Source organism: Panthera onca, chromosome C1, assembly GCF_046562875.1.
Source record: "Panthera onca isolate mPanOnc1 chromosome C1, mPanOnc1 haplotype 2, whole genome shotgun sequence".
NCBI classification, from domain to species: domain Eukaryota; kingdom Metazoa; phylum Chordata; class Mammalia; order Carnivora; family Felidae; genus Panthera; species Panthera onca.
The window spans coordinates 137,712,544-137,738,385 of record NC_138346.1 but is presented as its reverse complement, the minus strand read 5'-3'; the positions used below and the strand labels follow the sequence as shown (position 1 = coordinate 137,738,385).

Genomic DNA, 25,842 nt, shown 5'->3' with positions numbered 1-25,842 from the left:
GGATAAAAGCTGGGACTTGGGAGCAAGACTGTCTGGTCCAGCTCCTGATTTCTTACTAGCAGTGGGATATTAGGCAGATTACTAAACCCCTCTGTGCCTCAGTTTCTCCATCTGCAAAATGCAGATCATACTTCCTTGTGGAATTATTATAAAGATTATGTTAAATAGATAGAAAGTGTTAAGAAAAATGCCTAATTAGAAAACATTATGTAGTAAATATTAGCTATAATAATAATAATATTTTAAGTATCCTTTATATTTAATATTTAAGTATCCTTCTTTGTGATTTAAGTGTCACAGGTGTGATTTAAGTATCCTTCTTTGTGATTTAGTGTCCATAGCATTTTCCACATGGGTGTTAGTGACTTAAAATTCCATTAATTGGAGATAATAAAGGAAGCCAGAAAAATATGTGATATTTAGGAAAGGAAAATAGAATTTGGTCAAATGAATAGTTAATAGGATTCTTTAAGATTGAAGTTTTTTTAATATTTTTATTATATAATCCCATTTATATGAAACATCCAGAACAGGCAAATCCATAGAGACAGAGAGGAGATTGGTGGTTGCCAGGAGCTAAGGGGACTGACTGCTAATGGGTACAAGGTCTCTTTTCTGGGGCAATGAAAGTGCTTTGGAACTAGATAGAGGTGATGGAGGATTGAAGTCTTTAGACTGGAATTCTCTAAATTTTATAGATAATGATTTTATACTTATATCTCTGCCTGGAAAATCTGTTCTCTTTCTGTTCTCCTCTTCATTCAGATTATGGCCTCATAGCAAATGAATGTACTGTAGTATCCACCTTGTGGAAATTTGCCATTTTCCTAGTGGTAAGCTAGTATTGGGAAACTCCCTGTTGGTCTAAATAAAAAATGGATCAATAGTAACTCATTGAAAGTCATAATTTGTCAGAACTCTGAATTCCTTAAATAAAATGAAGTCCAAGAAATTATGTATCTATACTTAATTGTATGTATTCTAACATTTACAGGTTTTCCAAAATAATGCATATAATTCACTTACTTTTCTTAACTGCAGTTGTTCTGAGTATTTTTTCTCAAGGATGGGCCTGTTGTCATGATGTCAGGAACTTTTGGTAATTCCAAGTCCACTTTTCCAGATATTCACAATGAGATGAGATACATATTCTGCCATTTGCTCCACTTTCCTGGCATTGGTGCACTTCCTGGCTGAGTCCTGGATCTCCTCCTTCACCACTCAGCCTGTTGGTGATTTCATCCAGTCTCATGGAAGTCAATATCTTGTAGAACTTGGAAATGCCCAAATTTTCCAATTGCTCTCCCCTGAACTTCATATTTATACAACCAATTTGTTAGCCTGCGTCTCCACTTTGATGATGAATACACATCTCAACATGTTCAAATAGAACTTTTTATATCACTCCTCAAACCTGGTTGAAACCGCTTTCCTCCATTCCTCAGTGGCAACTTTGTCTCTCAGTTGCTTGAGACCAAAAATCATTTTGACTCTTGTATTTACTTCATGCCCACATCTAAATGCTCAGAAAATTGTTCTGGCTCTATTAAAACATGGCCAGAATCCAGCCACACCTCACCACAGATTATGCTGGAAACCTGATCCATACTACCATTACTGCCTGCCTGATTATTTTCATACTCCCCTATCTACTCTATAGGCGTCTACCTTGTCTTGCTTTAGTCTGTTTTCAGCTCTGCACCCAGAGTGATTCTGTTAAAATGTAAGGCAGAGCATGCCACTTTTTTGCTCAAAATCATCAAATGAACTTTTACCCTGGGGTCAAAGCCAAAGTCCTTATATAAGTATGAGACCTTCTGATCTACCCTCTTTCTATTGATGAACTTATCTCCTAGAACCTCCTTCTTATTTACCCCACCCTAGCCACACAAGACCTCTTTGCTTCTTGTAGATACAAGCTACACTTCCACCATTACACGAAGTGCTCTTGTCCTGATAGCACATGGTTCTCTCCCTAATCCCCATCAGGTCTATTCAATTAGCACCTTTTCAGTAGCCCTTCCTGACCATCCTGTTGAACTTCACTTCCCACATTTCCTATACCTTTTCTCCACCTTACTTTTCTACCATGTACTTATCTCTTTTAATTCTACTATAGAATTTACTATAGATATTCCTTACTTTATGCTTATACCCTACTAGATACAAGCTTCATGAAGGGTGAAATTTTTGTATATTTAAATAATATTGTAGATAGCCAACCATCCACCAGAATCTCTGGTTTCCTGTTCATGCTATAGAAGAATCTACATTATAGACTGTACACTACAAAGTTGTTACTGAAATGCAGCTGCCCAACTAGGGACTGTAATTCCCAGCCCCTCTTGTATCCAGGTATGGCCAAGTGATGACTTCTTATCAATGGAATTTATATCTGTCACTTCTAGTCAGGGATTTTAAGAGTCAGGTAATGCCTTCTCCTCATTTCTTTTCCTCTTTTTCCTCCTTCCCACATAGAACCACTGCATAGAGTGACAAATACCCTTTTACAATAGTGTTCGGATATTTTCAGTTTCGGCTCATAATTATTTATGTACTTGGGGATGTCGATGTATAGTGTAAGGAGGTTTTAGTTTGAAGCATAGGGGCATTTTTCTTTTTCTTGAAGGGGCAATGGGAAAGATAAAAGCCAAGAAGATAAATTTTGACCCAATGATGAGATAACAGAAGATATGGAATATAACTGCCAAAAACAGCACTTCTTTCCTGGTTATGAATTTTTACTCATCTCATGTCTGTCTTGAAGAAATACAAAAAAAAACGGAGAGAGATAACAAGTGTATGATCTGAAAAGAGGTGTCTGTGTGTTAGGTAACCATTGCTGAGAGATAAAACCAAGAAAACCAATTAGATTTCTAAGCTTTAGAGAAAAAGGTCTTGTCCAAAGATTTAATATTTCTAACTTTAGCCCCTAGTGCCTTCCCTTTCTTATTGATCTCTGATAGTCTCAGGCTCACTTTCTTTAACAGTCACCCTAGCAACCCTATATCCCAGCAGATCTAAGAATTCTCTTTATGTTTTACACATAACTTAGTTGGGGAAAACAAGGCAGCTGGGATTTCTAACATGAAGAGATTTTCTTTCATAAGGGCTAGTTCCACTCTTTAGAGCAAAGATATTGGACTCAGGATGGAGGTCAATAAAAATTGTAACCTACTTGTAAAATCGCTTTCCCTCTTTGGGGTTTCCGAACATCTTGCTGTAGTTCCAGGTATCATGAAGTGCACTGACGACAATGTTTCTGCCATTTTTATCAGATTTTGTCCATTGCATATGCCATAATATTTGTCAAGGTTGTTATTGACTTTAAGGTTTAATAAATGAAGGAAGGGAAAAGCAGGAGTTTGGGTTAGGGAGAGGCAGGAAGGGTTTCATTGAAGTCTGTAAGTCATTTTTTGTAATTTTAAAGTAATATCCAGGAGACTTCAGGCGGAAATTAATCAGGCAGTTGAAATACTCTAGGTAATATTATATTTTGCAATAATAAACAACAGAATGAAATGAAATATTATTCCACAGAGCTTAAGTTATGAGGTGAAAACTTAAAAGTCAAATGCCTGAAAATATGAAAGCCTGGACAAGACTAGGATAAAAAAAGACAACTACTGTGTAATTTCTCTACAATTACAATCCCAAGATGATCAATTACTTTCTGCTTCCCAGAATTGATAACGTGTGTAGAGATTGTGCAGCTCTAGCCATTTCTACTTAATTGGTAAGTTACCATTTTTCTTTTCACCTAGTTGTTTTTTTCTTTTTTTTTTAATATATGAAATTTATTGTCAAATTGGTTTCCATACAACACCCAGTGCTCATCCCAAAAGATGCCCTCTTCAATACCCATCACCCACTCTCCCCTCCCTCCCATTCCCCATCCGCCCTCAGTTTGTTCTCATTTTTTAAGAGTCTCTTATGCTTTGGCTCTCTCCCACTCTAACCTGTCTTTTTTTTTCCTTTTACTTCCCCTCCCCCATGGGCTCCTATTAAGTTTCTCAGGATCCACATAAGAGTGAAAACGTATGGTATCTGTCTTTCTCTGTATGGCTTATTTCACTTAGCATCACACTCTCCAGTTCCGTCCACGTTGCTACAAAGGGCCATATTTCATTCTTTCTCATTGCCACATAGTACTCCATTGTGTATATAAACCACAATTTCTTTTTCCATTCATCAGTTGATGGACATTTAGGCTCTTTCCATAATCTGGCTATTGTTGAGAGTGCTGCTATAAACATTGGGGTACAAGTGCCCCTATGCATCAGTACTCCTGTATCCCTTGGGTAAATTCCTAGCAGTGCTATTGCTGGGTCATAGGGTAGGTCTATTTTTAATTTTTTGAGGAACCTCCACACTGTTTCCCAGAGCGGCTGCACCAGTTTGCATTCCCACCAACAGTGCAAGAGGGTTCCTGTTTCTCCACATCCTCTCCAACATCTATAGTCTCCTGATTTGTTCATTTTGGCCACTCTGACTGGTGTGAGGTGATACCTGAGTGTGGTTTTGATTTGTATTTCCCTGACTTTTCACCTAGTTGTTTAGCAATTGTGAAGACACAGTTTGATGTCTAAGTTGAATATGAAGGTAGTTGCTCTCTTTATTTGTCTTTGTTTCATTTCCTTAGCAAACTCAATAAGCTTTACAATAGGATTTGAGTTAGGAAAAATTAGGACCTGCACATTTACCTCCTAGTTTATCTCCCTCAAATTTAATTTGTGCAATATAACTTGGCCTTTATTTTTTATAGGGGAAAGTGCTTTCAGAACTTCAGAATGTGGCATATATAGATGGAAAAAAATTGGAAAAAGAAAATAGGTATAAAAGAAAAATAGAAAATAGAGAGGTTGAAAGGTTGAAAGGAAAATAAAGAGGTTGAAAAACCTTGAAAGGAAAGGTTTTATTGACAGCCTCTGGTTTTAATAAACCTGGGCTCAAATCCAGTTTATGAGCTCTTTTGATCTTGGTCAGTTACTTGTCATTTGTAAGCCATAACTTGTCATAACCTGGATCATAATATGTTATAAATATAAAACTATATAGTGTATGTTAAGCAATTGCTATAGAGCTTTGCAATCAATTTAAATTATTGCTAGTTCACTATTATTGTGATGAAAAGTGAAATAGAGAAAACGTTTTGCACCATTCACATATAGATCTTTATTATCAAATTTAAAAATATAAGAAGCAAATGCTCTTTCTTTCACAGTCTTTTTTCTCCTATGTTCTATACATTCACATTCTCCCTCCTTTTTTTTCTCAAACCACCAAGTGCCACTAAGGGTCACTGTAGTTCATTCCTGTTCTTTGAACTACATATACACCATTAAATTGCCAAAATTATGTTTAATATACACCTTCTTCTCTATTTTCAAGTCCTTAGCAAATTCCCAGGTTATTGTATTTCCTTAATATTATCTTGACTTTACTTGGTTGAGAAATGCCATAGTTGGGGTACACCTGGGTGGCTCATTCAGTTAAGCGTCTGATTCTTGATTTCAACTCAGGTCATGATCTCACAGTTCATGGGATTGAGTCCCACATTGGGCTCTATGTGCTGAGAGCATGGAGCCTGCTTGGGATTTTGTCTCTCCCTCTGTGTCTCTCTCAAAATAAATAAATAAACTTAAAAACAAATAAGGGGCTGCAGTTGGAAATGCCTTTGGTTCCCTGAAGATATCATTCCTTTATTCAGAATTATCCAGTGATTCATCATGTGACATCAAAACTTCTCATGAGGAAACTAAGGGTCTAAGATGTTGTATTCAATTTTCATTTTTTCTTTATTCTTTCAAGAAGACCATCTTTGTTAATTAGTTTATTTAACTTACCTTTTCCATGGGTCTGGGATCTCAGATTGATATTCTTTCTTTCTTTAACTACTTCATTTTCTTCTATTACTTTACATCAATCTCCTGTAATAACTATGGCCATTGTGTTCCCTCTTCAGCCTAGACAGAATCTCTTTTTAATCCTGAAACTTCATGACATTCCTCTTGTGAAGTCATGCTCAAATTCTTTTTAAAAAAAATTCAATCAAAGTTTGCCATCTGGTCAATCTTATATTGTACAGACCTGGCTAATGTAGTGTAACAAATACAGTAATGCTTACTAAATATTCCACGTGCTCCCTGCTTTTCCCAGCATCCCTTGAAATTAGCTTGAAGTTGGATGATGAGTTCTGGCTGGCAGTGGAAATGATGTAAGTCTGAGGTACTTAGAGGCAGGTGCTGGAAGCTACTTGGGATAGCAGCATCACCAGACAGTTGTATCAGTGTCAGCCTGAGTCCCTTAGTGGCCCACTGTCCACCCATCCCTAATCAGAGCTGTACATCTAGCATGAGTGAGACGTATATGCTTTTTCTGTAAAGTGGCTGAGATCTCTGAGCAAATATATTTCTCCAGCATGTCCTAGCCTACCCTAACTAATGTCCTTGGCTAATTAGACACAGTAGTAATTAACTCAATAGGACTAAGCCAACAATACAGGTGGTAGCACGGATTAACTGGCTATAGGCCTATGCTTCTCAAAGAGTAAAATTGTTTCTAGAAATGGAGACGTTATTAACAGGGTCAGAAGAAACATTAATAAAAGTGATGGTAATTGTACACAACTTTCCAGTATTGCATAGCCATGCATAGCGCATTGTTGCCAATCATGAAATGGTGCCATTGATGGCTTTTGAACACTTGCAATTTTAAGGCAAATAACACATGCATTGGCTGGTGTTTTTCCCATCGACTTGTTAATGCATTACTATATTTTGTATTAGTTTCATTTTTCATACCATACCCTATAGAGTTTTTCACATTTGACCTAAGTTCTAAATAAAAATGTGCGATTTGCAGATGCTACTGTACTGTTTTCATCTTTGAGTGTGCTGCCTACTTTTCACTTCAGAAAAAAATGAAATCAACTCTCTTTTCTTTGATTCTTCAAGCTTAATTGGAATGAAACGCTCATGCTCAAATTAAGGGGCTTTCACTTAACTATTCTGCCTCATTTAAGAAAAAAAAAAGCCTTGTTAGCTAAGCTAAGACATGGTATTTGTGAATCCATAACTAGGAAAGCATGTATCACACAGCTGCAAAGCACAATAGGTATTTTGGTAAAGTTATATCTGTCCTAGAGATCTGCAGTGTGAGAAAAGAAGATGCAAAAATAGGATCCACTAAATAAAAACCAACCTTTGGATAACTACACCTTTCTTTTCTCTCTTACCTTGCAGAGGCACTAGAACATTGGTTAACATGAAAAACTTTCACCAAATATTCAACACTATAGTCACAATAAGTAGTGCTGTCTACCAAGTCCACGAAGTATATCTGGCCATCAAAAAACATTTAATTGTCATAGGAAGGAATGTATCTGAAATTCAGAGTAATTATATGATTTTGACAAGGTTTTAACTGTATCTCAGGGCAACTTTGTATTGATTTCTGTCTCAGTAACGCATGATTTTGTGTCTCAATAACACATATTTTGGAAAATTCTTAAAGGAAAATGGTTCTGATTTTAAAAGCCAGATATTGTAAAGAAGAAGGAGAGAAAGAAACTCTCCTGTAAACCTGGTGGAGCAGATTGCCGGATTATCTCTCTCAAGTGAAACTGTTTTGAAGCAGACATGCTTATGGTTATCTTCTAATGGAAAGAGTTTGGATTTGTAAATAGGCACACCAACTTCTTGACCCTTGGCTAGTTACCCTGTCCTCACACCCAAGTGTCACCTGACACCTTGGTTTCCTCAGGCCTCATATAGCATCCATTCTATCCTTTACATAGTTTTCTAATTTATACACATCTTTCCATTTCGGTCACCAGCTTTTCTCACATGGGTGCTGGCAAAAGTTCCTTAACTCATAAAAAAGCATGCATTCTGACTTGTACTCTGATCTACTCTCCAAATTACAGTCAGAACAAGCATCAGTGCATCACAACACATTTGTAAACCACTCAATGGCTTTGAATTCCTTTTAGAATAAAACAAAAGTGCTTTAATGAGCCTAAAAGCAGAAGCTGGCCCCTATACAGTCTGACCTTGCTTCTCCAGTTTTCCTCTCATTTATTCCAGCCAGAATGGCCATTTCAAAGGATCCTCTGTATTCTCCATACTTCCTTCTACCACAAGGGCCTTTCTACATGCTACACTTGCATCTGGAAGTCTCTCCTCTCCTGCCACTCCCATCTCCCAACCAACCACTTCCTCTAATTATTTCTCATGCATGGCTCAGAACCCAGTTTTGTCATTGCTTTTTCATTTTTCATTATGCATATTGTACACTGTGTCTCTCATGCATGCCACTAATTGCTATAGCAGTTTTTTGTTTCTTTGTATGAATAATTGATTAATATATGTCTCCAGTTAAACCCTATATTACACGAGGGTAAAACCTGCCTAGTTTTTCATTCAGTACTGCACATAGTAGGTAGGCAATAAACATATGTTGAGTAAATCGGTGTGTCTTTAGAAATAAGTCTCAGCTTGCTTATCTGTAAAACTCTCAATCCTGCTGTAGGGATGATGTGAAATATTGTTCACAGTGCTTAACACAGTGCCTGGAATACTCTATGATCTCAATAAATTATAGCTATGGTAATAATAAAAGTACAAGGACCACGTGTAATTTTTTTCTATTTAAATAGCAGCAAAGAGCCTATAGAGAAAATGATGGTTGTTTCTTACTTTATGTTGAATTTTTTTTTAACATTTTATTTTTATTTATTTTGAGAGAGAGAGAGAACAAGCGGGGGAGGAGTAGAGAGAATCCCAAGCAGGCTCCGTGCTGTCAGTGCAGAGCCCGACATGGGGCTCAATCTTAGGAACTGCTAGATCATGACCTGAGCTGAAATCAAGAGTCAGTTGTTTAACCAACTAAGCCACCCAGGCATCCCTCTGTTGAATATTTAGTGAGCTAATGAATCAACTCTCTTTTATCCAGGAAAAGTTCTGCAGTAGACAGAGAGGAAGGCAGGTGGAAATAAAATTATCAATTTTCCTACTGATAAAGCAGATACTGGAGAATGTAGTTTAATTCCAAGGCAATGATAGACCTCATAGTACTCAACTTCAGAATGAGGCTGCCACTCTCCCTAGTCAGAGCTGGCACCAGGCAAGCAAAGGCCTTCTAGCATCTTCAGTGGCAGGGCCTCTACCACCAACTCTCCTGTGTGGCACCAAGCTGCACAAAGAACTTTCCACAAACAGGCAGATTACCAAAAAATGTGGGGATGTGCCTAAGCCACATACTGCCCGGTCCCTTCATCCACATTTACATCTCAGATAAATCACTTCTCTTTCCATGGAGATCAGTAAGTGAAAAAGTTGGGAGAAAGGTGAAAACTGTAATTCAAATGGAAACTTTCCACCGAAAAAGGAATCAGGAATGAACACTGAAATTAGATTCCTTGTCTTGATGTATTAGGTGCACCTTCTTAGAATCCTTCAACTGCCTCTCTTTTCCCATCTTTTTTTTATTGCTAACCACACCAAGTTGGCTCTCACCTTTCAAGAGGCCAAATGACAATATTTAGAAATTCAGGAGCATTAGCTCCCAGTGGGTTAAACTTTGACTATTGGAAAGTGAGAAATGGGCAGGAAACAATTAGATAGTATTTCTTTGCTTCCTCCCATTGTGCACTGCACTGAGATACAGTGTCTCCTTGTCAGTTCTTTGGAGAAGTCTTGCATAATGAAAAAATGATACATGTTGAGCCATCGTGCTGCATCAAATCACATTGCTTTCAGGTTTTTCTTGCCTCATTTCACCATTTTTGCTTCATCCTCAACACCCTTAGTCAAGACCTTCTGATTCAAGCATTTACACTTTAATCCTTGCCCTGGGCTTTACTTTCTGGAGGACCTATTCTAAGACAGGTATGCTTTGGAAATGAAATTTTGTAATAGAGGTGTTTTTTTTAAGTCTTTGTATATAAATGGGAGATGGCTAGTTGTTCTCCTATTATCCATCTGTTCTCCCTTTCCTCTGTCCTAATAAGACTTTAGCTGAGCACATTTCCCAAACTCCTTGTAAATTAGCAGTAGCCATGTGACAAGGTTCTGGCCAATGGAATGTGAGCAGAAATGATATTTAAAATTGTTGATTCACATACTTAAAAAGAAGAGTCTGTCTTCTCATTCAAGAGAATTTCATCACTTCTCTTAGATCAAAAGGGGGAAGCCCTGTGTTAAAGATGGCATAGGAAAGAGAAAAAGGAATTTATTAGTCCCAACTCTGTGGAGTGAGCCATCAGTCAGACCTGGACTATTGAAGCTCAGACTGCTAAGTGAAAGAAACAGACTTTTGTTCTGCTTCAATCACAGTTATTTTGGTCACAGTGGAGCAGCCAAACCTGTAACCAATCCTAGATGTATATATTATATTCCTTCTTTAAGTGCTTATTAAAGCAAGGTAATTAGAGATACAAATCCTGCTGCTGCTCTGGCCACTCCTTCTCCTCCTCATCCTCCTCCTCCTCCTGCTCCTCCTCCTCTTCTTCCTCCTCCTTTTCATCCTTGTCCTCCTCCTGCTCATCCTCTTCCTCCTCTTCTTCCTCCTCCTCCTTATTCTTCTCCTTCTTCTTTTAAGAATTCTAACCCATGGAGTTGAATAGGAGCATTTAGGAGGAAGTCAAAGTTGTTTCTTAGGAGACATACAAGAAATTGCTCAAAGAGCTTCCTCATTAGACACTTCTAAGCCAGTTTTACATGCTATAGATAGAAGATTGAGCACATGGGCCAGGTCCTATGCAATTCTGGGACTGTGTATACTTGAGATTGTAATTTTTGCAGCTTCATAATTAGCACCTGCAGTAAGTCAATACACTGTAAAAATGAAATTTTCATTGTGGAGAAAAATATTGTCATGGCTTCTATAGTATGGGTACAATTGAGAGGGTATACAGAGCAAATTATGAAAGAAGAAAATTTCATCCCTTAGGAAGAAACAGTATGCTCATGCACTAAATACTGAACAAGCAGGATTCCTAGGGAGTAATCACCTTGTCCTCACCTTGCCATAGAAACTTGGACAATCTCATAAGTTCTCCATTAATATCCAAGTAATAAAAAGTCCTATATAGTCTCCTTAAGTATAGTCTCAATTCAGTAACTTTATTTTTTTTAATGTTTGTTTATTTTTGTGAGAGAGAGAGAGAGAGAGAGAGAGGCAGAATACAAGTTGGGGAGGGGAAGAGACAGAGAGGGAGACACAGAATCTGAAACAGGCTCCAGGTTCCAGCCCCAAGGTGGCACTCGAACCCATGAACCGCGAGATCGTGATCCAGACCTAAGTTGGACACTTAACTGACTGAGCCACTTAGGCGCCCCTCAATTCAGTAATTTTAAATGTCTAGTCCGATGTGTTAATCAGCACTTCAACTCTAGTCCCCTTCTCCCCCACCTGGGACTGGCTGACCTGCAGGCCTTCTGGGAAGAGGGCATGGTTGGCCTCCTCACCTGTTCTCTCTTCTCAGCCCTTTGCACTAGCTGCTCTCTCCTTCATCATGGTTGTGGAATGGCTATCAGGAAAATACTTCATTTTTGAGAAGTGCTATTCTAAGATGACTTCATACTCTCTGGACTTGGCTGGTGTTTAATACCAACTCTTTCTCTTACAGAAGCTTTTGTGGTTTAACTGGAGGCAGTTGTGTGCCATCCCTAATTGTGACTCTCAAGATGGCCAGTGGTTCTTCTATGGATGACTGTCCCCAGTCCACCTTTAGTGATTTTCTCTGATAATATACATGACAGCTTCTTACTCCTGGGGCCTTTAGAAAGTGACTAAAGCAGGAGCTATTTTAATACAACCACCAAGGTTAAGTATCCAGGATTTACCTTAATTTACCTAATTCCTTAATACAGATAAGGAATGCTTCTTCATCCTTGTCTTACTCTAGGATCAAATATGTTAAATGGAATATAATAAATTCAGTAGCTCTTTATTGAATGAATGAATGAATGAATGATTGAATAAAAAGCTTGTTCCTCTAAAATACAATCTTCTAGAACTCTGACCTTCTATAATTTCTTTGTTCATCCATACATCTAATACCCTTTCTCCCAAGTTCATTGATAGGATCAATCAACCATCAATCAACCATCAAGTATCTGGTCAGCATGTGCTTTTTAGAATCAATTACCTAGATGTTTAAAAAAAAAAAATAGAGGATGCCTTTGTAGTAGTTTACTAGCATAATTAATTTACAATTTAACTTGGCAACTAAGACTACCCAGGAAAGATAATATAAGAACCATGCTGTGTATAAAAGTATGGAATTCACTGTATACACAGTAATCCTCACAAGACACAAATAAGGAGGCTGCTGTTTTCCCCCAAGAACTCCAATTTTATCTTTTATAAGCAGCCTTGCTTCCTTATTCATACCCCTAATTTTATACTTAATTCTTAATTATACCACATTCAGGTGTGGAAGCAGAATCAAATAGTAAGAGAGAGAAGAAGGAAGAGGGGAAAAAAAGGCATGGTCATGGTCACTGCTAACTTAAAAGGAGTTTGGGAAATGTGCTCAGCTAAAGTCTTAGTAGCACAGAGGAAGGAGAGAACAAGAAATGGAAGTGGAAAGAAGGAGGAGGAGTGCATGAAAAAAGACTACTGATTGCTGTCTATCACTTACCAGAACCTTGGTGCAGTGCATGTGTCTGTGTGTGTGTGTGTAAATTAAAATTTCCAAAATAAGAATAAAGTACTGTTCCTTTTTTGCTTCTACCAGATAAAATGTTGTTCCTATTTTGCTTCTGCCATTTGTAAACATGGAGCAAGTTTCATTTGTAAGAACTTTCAAGTGAAAATGTTTGAGTAAGAGAGTAAATGATGCTCAACATTCATTCCCTGATCACAGTATGAGGACATCATAGAAAATATTTTCTCGTGTAATTTTCCTTCTTGTCACTTCGAGATAGTAATCATTGTTACTAACTGAGGCTCCAGTAAGACAATGTGCTTTTGTCTTATCAAGGCAACAAGTTTTACATTAATGCGGTGACTTGTTTCCTGCCACTAGCTGGGGTCAAGGGAAGGGTGATCTAGTGGTCACCTCTATCCATGTTCTGTGACTTTTTTCTTCCCCATTCCTTACACTTCTACCACGACTCATGCAGGTTAAAGTTTGGATGCTCCCCTGGAGTCTAGGTGTTCATAACACTTCCAAACATGTTTTAAAAAACAGTAGGAAATGTGATGGAAAAACTTCTCAAAATTCCCTTTTAAGAAAAATATAATTTGTCTATACTGATTTGTACATTTAAGGTCATTATTATTGAGTTATTACATGTAACATGTAAACATAATACAACTGCATGTTCTGTGTTAAAATATTCAGAATGGCATTAAAATAACTCACATATCAAACTCCAACATGGGGATGCATTTAGGGATTAGAAGTGCAAGGGTGGCCTATTGTTCTTTCTTCCTTGAAATAGCTACAGAAGCTTTTGAAATGTGGCCCAGTGAGCCATTTTGCCAATATTGTCTTGGGAATTTCCTGAAGAATAATGTATTTATTATATATTTCTACAAACTATATTAAATGTGTTTCATAAGCTGTTCTTTTAATGCTAACTGAGCAGAGATTTGTTTGATTTTTATGGATTTTTATGGTTAGCTCCTCCCCACTTCCCATCTACCACTCTAAATCAAAGATAGGCAAGAGTTTTCCAAGTATTCTCCGAATTGTAATTCAGTGCCACATCAGGGAACTTTAATTTCTGTTTAATATTTTCACTTCCATTTTCTAGAAGTATTGAATCACTCGGAGTTACACAGCAATTAGTGGTACAGTTGAAAGAAATTTAGAGTTTCTAAATATTTTCCTTCCTTAAGCTTTTTTTTTCCAGGAAAAAAAAATGTCATTTAGAGTAGACCTCTCGAGTCAAACTTAGGGAGGAAGAGATAGAGAAAGCAATTACAAGAGTGTGTTTAAGGTCAGAATTTCATTTTCTTTTGTGTTTTGGGCTTGGAGCTTTGAAGAGTAATTTTGACCTGCAAAGGTGGAGGTTTGGTGAGAACACTCTCAGTAGAAGGAACTCCAACATTCCCAACACTGGGGAGATGATTGGAGGACAGGCACGAGGAAGGAGGGTATTGAAATGTGGGTGAATATGGAAATAGCAATAACCACTGATAAGATTTCACCTTCTTGGCCATAGTGGCTGGCAACAAGCTGCCACTTGGTTGCAAGTTACTACTACTGAATGCCATATTAAGAACCAAGAATATCCTGCTAGCAACTCCTGGTAGTGTTTGAAGAGAGAAGAGATATTTACCCAGTAGAACACATTTTTCCATGAATTTTTCCTTATAATTTTATGGGGAAGCATAGAAATGTATAGAGGTTGCTAGCCTGAATAGAGAAGAGCATGAAAAAATGTCTCACCTCTGTGTGCTAGTTTCTTCAGTCACCAGATGAAAGTGCCACTGTACCCATTTTTTCCCTTCATCACGTACACATACACATAGACACACATGCACACACACACAATTTCCCTGAGAGTATGGTAAATTCTTCTCAACAGTTTTCAGCAGCCAACTTGGATCTGCCAGTTGGTTTTCCTCTTGTAGCAGGAAAAACTGATTCTGGCTAACTTAAGCAAAAGGGAATATTCTTGAGGGATATTAGAAGCTCACAGAATCTATAGAAAGCCAGATACCACGCTTGGGAGTGAATCTGTGCTGCAGTGTTTCCAGTGGCTGTGAAGCTGCAAATATGGAAATGGTCTCATAGCAAAGCTGTACACCCAAAGCCTGCTGCTGGGATGCCGGAGTGAATGACTCCGCCATGATTTCTTTCATGTGTCATGCACTCATGTTCACATTCTAAGCCAGAATCATTTGATAGACTGAGCTTGGGTCAAGTGGCTGCCTCTAGGTGAAGAGATGACTGGACAGGACACCTGATTTCACCCACACTGGAATCTACCCTCTGGAAAGAAGCTATTCCTCGCCAAATAAATGAAAGTTCTGGTAAGAAAGGAAAAGGGAAGCCAGGGGATTAATCAATGAAGTTACAACACATTGGGCTGAGGAGGGAGAGCAGCAGCGAGGGGAACAGGGGCCAAATCACCATCAGGGACACCATGCCTCCACTCTTGTGCTGGAGTGAGTGGCCCTTCCAGTGAAGTGCTTGTGACCTGGAGAGGCACCTTTGATTTGGCAACTTTGAGAACTGTTAATCTTCCTTTTTGTTTCATTGCTCTGAGCCCTTTTGGCCCAGCAGTCTCTGTGCTCTGTGGTGCCTTCCTCAGCTATCACCTTACAGAGAAAGGTCTTAGGGTGTGGATGAGGAGTAGGACCTGATTATATGATGGCTTATCTCCTTCCAAACCTTACCTTGAGCAGAGGAAGACAATTGGACTCCTTATTGCTGAAATAGTCTGAGACCCCACTATTAAAAATTGTAGGTAATGGCGAAACACTGTGAAGATTTCATTAAAGTGTGTTTAGGACAAAGAGTAATGTGCTGTCCATGGAAAAGTGCAGCCATTTGAAGACAGAAAAGGAACATAACAGGCAAGGTTTTAAAACCAAAATGGAGACTCCCTGGGCAATATTTGTTGTATAATTTATGTTGCAGACATTTTGAGCTACCTAATTGAACCATTTCAAAATGTCATGTAATCAATGCTTTCTGAGTGGTGTGGAGATATAGAACACATGCACACATTTGGCAAAACTTGTCAAAGTCTTAACCTATATTTCTGGAGGAAAAATAGATTTCTATATTAGAAGTTTGAACTTTATCTACTCCACATCCCACTTTGTGAAATTTACTTTCTGATGAGGAGGATTATAGATAATGTTTTCAATCCTTGTCTCACTTGAGACTTTGGAACTATATGTCTCTCGCTCTTTGTGGTGATTGTTGTGGCAATCTTCTTCCCGGCCTCATCTTTTCTTTAAGTCACATCATACTTCTTCCAGGCTGGCTAAAAATTACCTTTGTATTTGAGCCTCTATCTCCCTGCTCTTTCTGTTTCCCTATCCCCGGAATCTATCTGAAGTTGACTCTTAAGTAGAATTCTTCACTGATGATTTAGAAGCAGCTTATCCTAGAAATTGTGCAGGGGATATATACTTTCATACTTGGGCCTTATGCTTAAACTCCCAGAGGCTAGAAATGCCATAAAATGCTAACCGTCTGACAGAGGGGAAGGAGTTAATTATTGGCCAGGGCTGGACCTAGCCTCATCTCATTAAAATGTCTGGTAATTCATTTGGGGCATCAAGGAAGAAATGAAAAGAAAACATCAGAAGGCTAAAGATGAAAGGAGAGCAATACAATAATAAGAGAGGGCTTCTAATTTCTCAACTGTTATGATTTTTTTTCTTTAAAGAACCACCCACCCCCCGCCCGCTTCTGGTTTTAAGCCTGCTTTGTTGAAGAGCTATTAGTGTGCTGAGCCACAAGTCATTCATTGACAACAGCAATCAGAGTGGAATCAAGAGACATGAGGCCAAATTGGGTCTTAGTCACATTGGAATGTTATTTCCCAAGCATTGGACAAAGAAGTGATATGACTTCAAAGTAGATGAAGAGAAAGGTACAAACCAGTTGAAATACACACACACACGCACACACGCGCACACACACACACACACAATTATTAAACGAGCAGAAACAACCTCGAGTGTTTTTTTTTTTATTTTTAACAACTTGATCTTTCTGTTTCTACTAATTCTGTGAATATACAATCTGTCAACAAGAAGATAGGGGATAGAGAGAATATCGTCATAAAGGAAGAACATGCAGAATCCATAAAGATAAAAGGCAGGGGAATGTTCAGTGTATAGCAAAATTGTCCAGGTAAATTGCAACATAGGAGACTTGCAGGGACCATGGAAGAAAGGGAAAGATAATGCATAAAAGTAAAATCTATTAAAAATAAGAATCAAGAAATTTTTATTAACCTACTTTATGATGCTGTTGTGAAAATTTATATAACATATATAATTAGAATATCACTATACATATCCATGTGAAATGCTTTAAAAATGAGTCACATTCTATTAATATTAGATCGTATTAGAATTATTAAGTAGTAAGTGATAGTGGTCCATCAGAAGTTTCTTTAAAATAGGAAATTTATCATGAAAGGGGATGAGGACAGTAATAAAAAAGGTGGTGAATACAATATGGGGTAGTAGAAGAGTTACTACAGGGTTTTAATCTAGATCAAAGCAAACTATAGGCTACAGGTCAAATCTTCCCACTGACTATTCTCGTAAGTAAACTTTTATTGGAACATGACCATACGCATTTGTTTAGGGATTGTGTATGGTTACAATGGAAGAGTCAAGCAGGCAGCTGCAGCAGAGATCATATGGTCTGCAGAGTCCAAAATATTTACTGTCTTGCCCATTACAATAAAGTTCGCTGATCCCTGCTCTAGATGATCAGAAAAATAAAATTCACTAACACTTACCATATGCCAGTTCTAATGTTACACTGAACAGCCCTATTAGGAAGATACTGTTATTATACCCCTTTAACAGAAGAGCTGAGTAACTTGCCAAGGTTAGATGTTGGTGGTAGAATCTAGGATTGCCAAATTTAACAAATTAAAATACAGGACATTTAGTTTAATTTGAATTTCAGATAAACATTGAATAATTTCTTTGTAGAAGTATGTTCTTTGTAATATTTTGGGCATGCTTGTACTAAAAATTACTGATAATTTATATGAAATTCAAATTTTATTAGACATCCAGGGTATTATCTAGCGACCGCAACCCAATCCAACTGGCTCCAGAGTCCACTCTTAACAAATAGCATACTGTCTCTCTCTTAGAAGGATGGTGGGATCATTTTAACAGTAATGGGGAGTCTCACAGGACACAGGAGGTGTTTTCTAGCTAGCAAGTGACAGAGTTAGTCTGTAATTTGAGAGACAGAATTGGCTTTTTTCCCAGGAACATCTTAAAGATGCAGTCTGACTTTGGGAAGAGATAAAATCGGCTATGCATTAGTTTCTTTATGGTATTGTCCAAATTTAGCCTAGTGCTCAGAGAGTAATTAGAACAAGACACATAGATTGAGTCACCTGAATGCAAGCGGTAGTGAAAACTAGAAATAAATGCTGTGTCTGAGGAGTTCAGAGGTGGGTGTTGGCTTAAATCAGACTTGAAAGGTCCTTCCAGATCTTTCAGCAATGCCAAGCTGCCAGTACTTAGCAGAGCTTTCAAAATCCATTTCACTTCCATAGTGAAGGCCCAGCCAGAATTACACCACAATTTCTCATCAGCATATAAGAAACGACTAATAGAAAAGAAAAGCTCAACACTTTCTCACAGAGTCAAAGGTCCTAAAATTTGTAGCTCTGACTAGACTGAAAATAATATTTCTGACTAAGAAAGTAAGTGCTGCATATCCTTTCTGTTCTGAGAGATGGAGCCACAGATGTGGGACGTAGGATATTGAATAGTGCACTCCACCGGGAGCAATAAAATGCAGCATGGGCAACAACTCACAGTTGACTTGGAGGTGTGGTGTAGTGCTGTTGGATCACTAAGCCTGCTCTAATGGATTATTTTGCACAAAGCAGCTTGAACACTGTAAATGTTAGGTATCGTTATTGCAGTTGTTACAGGCAATAGTCCATGAGTCCAATTATATGCAGGCAGTGCCCCAGACACTGATTTTGCTAATTGCTATCCCTCAGACTTGGAATTCACTTTTATCCCAATTGCATGTTTTTTAATGAAAGAATGAGATTTCTATGGAAGATACTGAAATGCTGGCACTTCATGACATGATTGATTAGATTATGAGCAAGTTGTTGATTTTGAGGAAATAGCAATATAAGAAAAGTGAAATTATATTATTTGAAATGATAAATTCATGCTTTATAGTCTGTCTCTATAGCCTGTATTTTGTATCCCAGGTAACACTCAATGATTTCTGACAATTCAGTAAACATTTATTGAGTACTTACTGTGTATTAGGCATGTGCTAGGTAATGTAGACATACAAATGAGTAAGATCTGGTTCTAAAGGCGTTCAGTCTAAAACCAGAGATGGAAATTTACTCAAATACAATCCATCATATAACAGAACCACAATGGTTGTCCAAAGGACAGAAAGGCAATGCTTCTCAAAGAGGTGAAGAAATATTTCAGGAAGTAGTGGCTGATCGAGCTGAATCTTAAGTTATGAAAGTATTTATCAGATGAAAAAGAAAGGGAGAATGAGGCCAGAAACTCATTGTAGCAATGGGGAAACACACTGAAGGAAGAAGGAAAAATGAGGACAAAAGATTAGAAGGATTAGCAGAGGTTGACGGACTATAGCTTGCAGGCCAAATCCAGCCCAGTTTTTGTTTTTGTAAATAAAGTTTCATTGGTGCACAGCCAAGCTCATCCATTTAAGTATTGTCTATGATGGCTTTTGTGCTACAATGGGAATTGAATAGTTGCAACAGAAATGCTAAATATGGCCCACAAATGCTAAAATATTTCCTCTCTAGCCTTTTATGGATAAAATTTTCTGACCCCTGGAATATAGCATCAACCCATATTAAAAAAAATGCTTTGAGGATAAAACTAAAATTGTGGTATATTCAATAAGTCAGTCAGATTCACTATGTGTCTTCAGATTCACTGTGTGTCTTCTATGTGTTAGGCAACTGTTACCACAAATACTAATAAATGACTTAATCCCAAACTTTAAGTATCGCCAATGTAAAAGGAGAGAAAGACATTAGATAAATAGCTGCATAAAGACCATGATTAGTAAAAATACAAAGAATAGGGACATCACAAAAGAGGAAGTAATTATCTCTTCTTAGGTCCTCTGCTTTAGAAAATGGGCCAGGTCAGGGTGGCTGAGTGGCTTAGTCTATTAAGCATCTGATTCTTGATTTTGGCTCAGGTCATGATCTCTTGGTTCATGGTTTTGAGCCCCACATCTGGCTCAGGTCATAATCTCACAATTTGTGGGTTTGAGCCCCATGTCAGGCTCTGCGCTGTTGGTGGGTTCAAATCCCACGTTGGGCTCTGCATTGACAGGGATTCTCTCTCTCCTTCTCTCTGCCCCAACCCCAACTCTTGCATTCTCGCTCTCTCTCTCTCCCCCTCTGTCTCTCAAATAAATCAACATTAAAAAGAAAAGAAAATGGGTCTGGGCAACAAGTGGGCCTTAAAGGATGAGAAGGAGTTGTTGACACAGAGAAATAGCATTTGCTCTGTGTCTATAACATAACTCCGAGTGAAACTTTATGATTTTTTTTTACATTAGCATTTAACTCACACTTTTAAAGTCTATTTTGTGTTACTTTAAATGCCCTGAAACATAGTACAGAATAGGCTTATACTATTCTTTTGGCTTTGGCCTTGTTCCAACATCTATGATTTTTCACTCACAGTTGTATACTACGATCACAGAAAAGTCAACAGTATGACATTAGAGATTTGAGTATTGCAAATTGCCAGTAGAGGAGGACTTTTGTTCCCATTGCTCCCAATCATAAACACACTGGTAATAATCTGATACATCTTAAACAGCCATTAAAGTGAGTATATTTAGTCTTTTAAGTCTTATAAAACTTTTTTTTTTATTATGGCAAGAATTGGTTGCATTGGTGTCAACCAGAATCTCATCACAGAACTCCCTTGATTCAACTTTTGGAATTTGTTTAGCAAAAAGATTAGGCATTAAAATAAACTGCAGAGGTGACATACCAAGACTACAGGAAAAATTACATGGGTTCTTATTTGTGAGTCAAGTTCCTTAAGTACTAGACTGTGATCTCAATCTACTTAATAAAGAAGTAGGTTTCTTTACCACACGTTAAATTTAAACTTTGGTTTCAATTACTGAAATAAACTAATACGACCACATGGAAATATATCCAAAATGTACCAAGTTAGACATCCCAGGGGCTCTTCACATACACACACTGCACAAAAGCGTTTCAATAAAATACAAATACTTCAGTGTCATATATCCTTATATGCGTTAAGGAATTGGATATTGCATTAGAAGATGTAACTTTAAAAAGCAAATATTTCAAAGATTTATCATGAGGTTTATATACATTTTTAAAATGACGTTCTGTGGTTCAATTCATATACATATTGTTTTTTTCAGTGATATAAATATCCAGATTATCTGGGCTGAGAACTTACTGTGCAATTTTTAAATAATGACTGTGTTAGTGGCTTACCTCTAATTCCTTCAACAAATACCGTACTTCACTGGTAATTTTTGCTTTCTCAGTAATGCTTTAAAACTCATTTGTGTGGTTCAAAAATACAATGTGATCTTGCTATTTAGTTTTTTTCTCTTTATCCACATTATGATCAGTGAAATCATAAGATACAGCTTTTACATTGCCATGCCGTAGAAATTAATGGGGCATGCCTATTTAATAACAGCAGGATGGAACATATAGGAAGAGGCTAAGAACTGGCACTTGATCCACACTCTTAGGAAAATGATAGTTTATGTTGACTCTGAACTCCAGCTTCCCACTTGGAATAGGATTCATTAGACTGCTCTCATCTCTGCTAGGCAAAACCCCACCAGGCTCACCTTGGTGCAGACCATCTGGGCTGGCATTATTGCTGAGTCTTCTTGGGAAGACTTGTGGTCAACTGATCCTAAGGGTGCTTCAAAAAAAAATTTTTTTTGAGAGAGAGTGCACGCAGAGGAGGGGCAGAAGGGGAAAGAGAGAAAGAGAGAGTGAGAGAGAAAGAGAGATAGAGTCCCAAGCAGTCTCCACACTGAGCATGGCTTGATCTCACAACAGTGAGATCATGATGTGATTCAAAATCAAGAGTCAGATGCTTAACTGACTGGCCACCCAAGCGCCCCCTAAGAGTGCTTTTAATAATTTAGTCCTTAAAAAATATTTTTGACTGCCTACTCTGTGACAGGCACTGTCCTAGAAACTGGAGACACAATGAGGATACTGAGGAACTAAGGACAAAGTCACTGCCCTCACGAAATAGAGATTCTAGTTGCCTGAAATCTAAACTGCAATCTTTGTTTGTCTGTTTAGTTGTAATAGAAATGTGGGAGTGCAAAATATAAAATGAAGAAATGAAGAAAGGACAGTAATCAAGAGAGTTTCTTTGGAAAGTGGAAAATGAAAAGGCATGGTTTCTAAGAGTCCTTCAGAATAGCAACAAAACCAGAAAATGTGAATTACTAAAAAAAAAAAAAAAAAAAAAAAAAGGTTTAGTAGACCAAGTTTGGCTTAAATGTCATACAATATCAGCAAATGAATAGAACCTGAGCCTCTTTGAAATTAAAATAAACATTAAGGAAAAGGTGCAGGGTTGTTTATAAAACAGTTTACAAAGAAAATGTAAACATTTACATAAGAAGGTGCATTTGATAAGTAACATGAAAAAAATAAATTTAGTAATATATAGGTCATATTTTATAGGCTATATTATGATGTCATACTTTGTTATGAAAAATCCATAGGACATCATATATTTTTACATCACAGATTCAGTGTTAGAAGAACTCAAACATGGCAAAATATAGATGTAACAAATACAATGCAATCAAAAGAATAAGGTGACTGGAGCACCTGGGTGGCTCAGGTGATTAAGCGACAGACTCTTGGTTTCAGCTCAGGTCATGATTTTGTGAGTTCAAGCCCAGTGTTGGGTCTGTGCTGACAGTGCAGAGCCTGCTTGGGATTCTCTCTTTCCTTCTCTCTCTGCCCCTCCCCCACTCATGCTATCTCTGTCTCTCTCAAAATAAATAAACAAACAAAATTTTAAAAAAAACAGTATAAGGTGACTTCAAATACAATGATTTTATACGAATATTATTTCATTCCTGTAGACTACTAGATCCCCTTAATATTGTCATCACATTTGTCTTTCCATTTGGTATTGAAACCAGAGTTCCCCATTACAACCCTCAAATAAGAGTTCCCAAGCAAGGTTCTTTTTTGTTGAACTTCCAAGGAATATTAGAACACGGATATTTCTACTCCATTTGCCAAACCTCTTTCCATTTTCTCAGTATAAAGCTTTAAATGTACCTTCATTTCTTCCCAAACTCTCTTGCCCCATGTCAACCCCCTTGGTTCAGCCAAATGTCCCACACCTCCTATAGGAAATGCCAGGAATCTCTGGTGGGTACTTCGGTAGTTCTTAGATCCTCTTTGCCATCTTTTCCTTCTGTGAGATAAACACTTCCATTGAATTGAGTTTGGGGAAAATGGTGTGTTTGCACTTCCAATTTATGATTCGATTTCACTGCCTTTAAGCTAAGACAAACACTTCCAAAGCCATTTTAAATTTTGAAGGAGGGTTTGTTTGTTTGTTTTTCCATAGCTGTAAGTAGATTCAAAAGTATGTGGTTATAATAGTTTAAAGAAACTGGAGTTCTAACAAGCAAAGCACCGCTTTCTGAACTCTGGAGTCACCCCCATTATATCTGGGGTCCTCTGGCCTGGAGATAACAATAAGAAAGATAAGCCTGGAGAAAATATACTTCCTCATTCCTGAGCCAGAACAGGGGCATTTAGAGAGTAGAGAGAGCAGCTTTTCTTACACAGTACGCCTCATTAGAATCACCTTAGGCAACTTCTTTTCAAAACTCCAGTATTTGCCATTGGTATAGTTCCCAGAGATTTTGATATATTGATATTAGGAGCTTTCGGTGGATTTGTGGAATAGTTTTTGTAATGTCCAAGTACCATGATTTGGAAAAAAAATTCATTTGAATGCAATCTTCTTAAGACCACTGTGTTTGCAAGCAGCACCCCTGGTTCAATGGAATAATTTTTCTCTGTTTATTCCCTTAAAGGTTCACAGAAATAGAAAAACCATGTGAGATTCCTTGGTGCAATTTCTTCAAATATTGAAGTCTCAAATTTAGGAGGCAATATAAAAGGCAGAAAAGGAGGAATATGTTGTGCTGATTAGGTAACAAATTGAAAAACCATGGGGCATTTCTGCTTTGGAGAATGAGGCTTGTAGCAGTGGGAAATAAAGCCCTATGTAAATCACTGATGGAATTAATACATTTTAAAGGTTATCAGAGCAAAACTGCTGAATTCTGTAGTTTGTCATCAGTAAATTAAATGCAAAATCACTAATTTAATTTGTATGAATTACCAGTTGACTTCTAATGTATGGAATAATAAGAACTAATGCTACTTTATGAGCTGGAAATAAGATTTTTTATTTTCAAAAGAGCAAAAAGACAAGAAATAAAGTTGATTCAGAGCCCAAACAGTCTTTTAGTTATAGTAATTTGTTGACTTCTGGCAAAAAAAATTCTGAGTTTTATTTTGCAATGTTTTCATTCAAATATAACTCAGATGAAATGTAGGGATGCAACTGACTTCCTTCAGAACTGGTCTGGTTCTGATCCACGAGAAGAGGATTCCAAGTCAGGGGAATGTGGACACACTGCAGTTTACCGAGGGGGGACCATCTGCACTCTAGTTTCTCATCCTTAAATTCGATTGAGAAGAATAAAAGTTGGGTGTTTCTTCTTTCATATGTTTTTCAGTAAGCCTGAAATTCTGAACTGCATGAAATTGACTTGATGAAAGAGACCTTAGTGGCAGTATCTGGGATAGCAGGAAAAATTCAAATTCTGAACTCTAGCAAAAAATCAGAATTACAGAATGTTAGAACTACAAGGAATTTAAGGGATTATCTTTGTCCACCTACCCATTTTGTAGATAATGAAGCAGAGACTCCAAGAGATGAGACATGGGAAGCTGTGTACCTGGTAAGGAGCAGAGCCTGAACTTAAAGCCATGGTTTGAAGCCAGGGCTCCTGACCTTTACTTAATTGCAAGTTTAAGAGATTTCTATTGGAAGGGTACCCTCTTCTGCATAAATGTAATTTTCCCTTACACACACAAGCACACACACTCGCTCATTCCTACTTTTGGGGGTTGCTTGGGTAATATTTACAACCATGATCTCATACCTATGGTGACTGAGAAGAAACATATTGTGTAACAAAGGCTGCTTTCTCTTTGAGTCATATTTTTCCCTGAATGCATCCCTTGAGATATAATGTGTTTAGTATCTTCCTTAGCTGAAGGGAATGGGGCGGGGGGCAGGGGGGACTTGCCTTCAGAGAAATGAGCTACAAAGTGGCTTCCCTCTGCCTGTTCAGACACCTGAAGGATGTGCCTGAGCAGCTCTGGAAAGTAACTTTATTTATCTAACTGGCAAAAGAAGTAAAGGATAAAAACCCAAGAGGGCCCAACAAAGGATGAAAAGTAATTTTATAAATTGTTCCCATAATCAACTGATTTAAGAAGTGATGATGAATTCACTTAACAGACACTGATATAGAGGGTCATTTGGGTTTTAGTAGGTGGTGGGCAGCCTTGCGCTTCACTGGTCAGTTCTGTGGTACAAGGCTTTTTTTCACCTCTTGCAAATGGATATTTAGCCATCAGAAATGCAACGATTCCCTTTCCCATTGAGTTATTAAAGCTCATTTGGATACATGCGATAGAATTAACAAAATAGGAATCAGAAGGGACCATAGTGAACATCAGAATCAAACACCACTCTTCATTTCATAGGTAGGGAAATAGTCCCAGTGACAAGGCAGGGTTCTCTAGGTTGATAAAAATAAGCAGGAATGAGAACCCACATTTCCCGATGTCCATATTTTCTTGTGCCTTAAACCAGTCATCTGGCTGCAAGAATGGTATGTTGAGTGGTATGCAGGCTCCGGTAGGTGGGAGTCTCTGATGAAATCCCAGCTCTGACTCTTACAAGTATTATCCAGGTGAAGTTACTTACTTTCTCTGTGCTATAGCATCCTCACTGTATCATGGAAATAAAATAGTTCTATCACATCAGGTTGTATGA

General features: G+C 37.8%; 1 protein-coding gene across 1 annotated transcript in view; it reads left to right on the top strand.

Moving 5' to 3' along the window:
* LOC132670902 (uncharacterized) overlaps nt 1-25,842 on the top strand; it is a 500,514-nt gene that overhangs the window by 313,815 nt on the left and 160,857 nt on the right. The window lies entirely within an intron of this gene.